Here is a 3,635-nt window from a genome sequence, read left to right as displayed (position 1 = left end):
GTGGGAGCAAAACAGAAGCATTTGTCTCTGAGGGGAGGGGCCACTTTGCTTGCACAGTGCATTCAGGCACCTGCAAAACTTAGTGCTTTGCACCCCTTCTGCATATGCCACTGATGTCCAGGGTGGGTTCGCGAGGACTCAAGTAGGGGTCCATCACCCAGGGTCATGCTCAGTCCATGCAGCTTATTACTGCAGCTCTTCCTCAAACATCCTTGGGCTTCCTTCCTGCACTCACTTCCCAGGGTGGGGGGGGGGGGGAGAATTGCCCAGGCTAGCCCTGCTGCAGAGTGACAGCATCAGGCTTAGTCTTACAAGTGCAACTCAGAATGAAGATAGGACTGTACAACTTCAGGCTGTAGGTGGAAGGATCACATTTGTGAATGCCCCTCTGCATTTAAAACAAAACCTCCCCCCTTAAGTGGAAAATGCTAAGTACAGCCAGGTGTGGGCTACCAGGAATTCCTACCAGGAATTTAATCCCTGAAGCTTTTTACTTACAGGGAAGGCTTCCGGGGTGGGGGAGGATATTCAGAAACATGCAGTCTGAACTGATGCAGTCCACTCTATTCCTCAGGACATGATCACCTCCTTCTGCAGGGGTGGGGTGGGGTGGGGTGGGGGCTCAGCATCAGGGCTTAGCTCTTTAACCCCTCTGTTTCCTAACAGTAGCTAGTCATGAAATAAAGAAGGCATACCTGCTCAGTTTCTAGGATGGATGGGAGAAACTGGTGGAACCCCTATCTCACCGCCCTGTTGTAGCTGCACTCCCTTGCATGACATAACCAGAGTTGCACAAACTGTTGCTCCTCCGAGAGGTGGGAAGCAGGTAGATTTTATTAGAGGGCTTTCCTGCAGAAGGTGGCAGGACCTGTTCTGTGGTGGCATCCAAACTCTGGAGATCTTTCTTGTTTCCCTGATGTTGTCATTGTGCCTTTTGAATCACCAAGCAAAGCCCATTCTCTTGTGCTTTGATGTCATTTACGAACATCCTTTTTCCCCGTTTGTGAGGCCTCTTTTCCTCTTTTTTGGTGGAATATATAGCAGTGGGGGCAGTAAGGCCAACTGGATGGTGTTAGGGCAACAAGGTGCTCTCTTTCTCCTGTTCCCTGGGAATGTATGCTCTTTGGTTACCCAGAGTGCCATTCTTAGGTCTAACAGGCTAGGCCAGTGGTTCCAAAACTGTGAGCCATGGCTCCCTGAGGAGCCATGGAAACCAGCCAGGGGAGCCGCAGAATCCTCGTGGAAAATGTGCCGCTCTATACAAAGTACAGGATTGTAGCCCTAATGGGGAGTTCTTGCTAATGGCCCAGTAGGTCAAGGGAGAAACCAGTTGAAAAGGTTTGAAAACCACTCAGCTAAGCACATAAGAAGAGCCCCACTGGATCAGGCCATAGGCCATATAATCCTGTATTTCACAGAGGCCTCAGGGAGCACACAAGACAGCAAGAGACCTGCATCTGGTGCATTCCCTGCATCTGGCATTCTGAGGTAGCCCATTTCTAAAATCAGGAGGTTGCACATACACATCATGGCTTATAACCCATAATGGATTTTTGCTCCAGAAACTTGTGCAATCCCCTTTTAAAGGCATCCAGGCCAGATGCTGTCACCACATCCTGCGGCAAGCCGCCTTGGGTCCCTCGAGGAAAAAGGCAGGATATAAATAAAGTTAATAATAATAATAATAATAATAATAATAATAATAATAATAATAATAATAATAATCCCAAGCATAGAATTAGCCTTCTTCATTGCTGCACACTGCACATTGGGTCGACACTCCAATGGAGCTGTCCAGAAGCACCCCAAGATCCCTCTCCTGATCTGTCACAGACAGCTCAGAACCCATTAGCCTATATATGAAGTTTTGATTTTTTGCCCCAATGTGCATGACTTTACACTTACTTACATTGAAACGCATCTGCCATTTTGCTGCCCATTCTGCCAGTTTGGAGAGATCATAAGAACATAAGAACAGCCCCGCTGGATCAGGCCATGGCCCATCTAGTCCAGCTTCCTGTATCTTACAGTGGCCCACCAAATGCCCCAGGGAGCACACCAGATAACAAGAGACCTCATTCTGGTGCCCTCCCTTGCATCTGGCATTCTGACATAGCCCATTTCTAAAATCAGGAGGTTGCACATACACATCATGGCTTGTAACCCATAATGGATTTTTCCTCCAGAAACTTGTCCAATTCCCTTTTAAAGACATCCAGGCCAGATGCTGTCATCACATCCTGTGGCAAGGAGTTCCACAGACCAACCACACGCTGAGTAAAGAAGTATTTTCTTCTGTCTGTCCTAACTCTCCCAACACTCGACTTTCATGGATGTTCCCTGGTTCTGGTGTTATGTGAGAGGGAAAAGAGCATCTCTCTATCCACTCTATCCATCCCCTGCATTATTTTGTATGTCTCAATCATGTCCCACCTCAGGTATCTCTTTTCTAGACTGAAGAGCCCCAAATGCTGTAGCCTTTCCTCATAGGGAAGGTGCCCCAGCTCAGAAATCATTTTAGTCACTCTCTTTTGCACCTTTTCCATTTCCACTATATCCTTTTTTGAGCTGAGGTGACCAGAACTGGATGGAATACTCCAGGTGTGGCCTTACCATCAATTTGTACAATGGCATTATAATATTAGCTGTTTTATTCTCAATACCTTTTGTAATGATCCCAAGCATAAGAACATAACAGCCCCACTGGATCAGGCCAAAGGTCCATCTAGTCCAGCTTCCTGTATCTCACAGTGGCCCACCAAATGCCCCAAGGAGCACACAAGACAACAGGCACAACCTGCGTCCTGGTGCCCTCCCCTGCATCTGGCAATCAGAGGTAGCCCGCCTCTAAAATCAAGAGCTGGATGTATCTACTATGACTTGTAACCCCTAATGAAGATAAACCTGTAATGAAAATAAACCCATAAAGCATAGAATCGGCCTTCTTCACTGCTGCAGCACATTGGGCCTACACTTTCATCAACCTGTCCACCACCACCCCAAGATCTCTCTCCTGATCTGTCACAGACAGCTCAGAACCCATCAGCCTATATGTGAAGTTTTGATGTTTTGCCCCAATGTGCATGACTTTACATTTACTTACACTGAAACGCATCTGTCATTTTGCTGCCCATTGTCCCAGTTTGGAGAGATCTGGGGTGGGGGGGGGATTACCCAGGCTACCCCTGCTGCAAAGTGACAGCATCAGGCTTACAGTGCAATCCTAACCCACTTTCCAGCACTGACTTAGCTGCAATGCAGCCCCAAGTTAAGGCAACAAACATGCCCTTACCTGCAGCGCACGCCATATTGGCACAGAGTTTCCACCAGGTTTCTGTTATGCCCACTATGTCAATGTTTTCCCTTGTCACCAGACATTCCAGTTCTCCCATCTTTGCTCGGAGACTTTGGGCATTTGCATAAAAGCATTTGTATATGGAATGCCCCAGGATGGGCTGCTTATTAGTTCCTTCGTCCCCGCATCTTCTCACTGTGCCAAAACGTCTATCACATCCCATCATGCTACCATTCCCAATTTCTTCTCCTACTCTACCTTTGTCTTGTTGTTCTCTAACCTCCCCATCCTTGCCCCATAGGGATGAGAAGTCCCGAACTGGATGCCCCTCGGCTCCTGT

The sequence above is a fragment of the Tiliqua scincoides genome, chromosome 1 (assembly GCF_035046505.1).
Source record: "Tiliqua scincoides isolate rTilSci1 chromosome 1, rTilSci1.hap2, whole genome shotgun sequence".
In the NCBI taxonomy this organism is placed as follows: Eukaryota; Metazoa; Chordata; class Lepidosauria; order Squamata; family Scincidae; genus Tiliqua; species Tiliqua scincoides.
Note: the sequence above shows the minus strand (reverse complement) of the source record.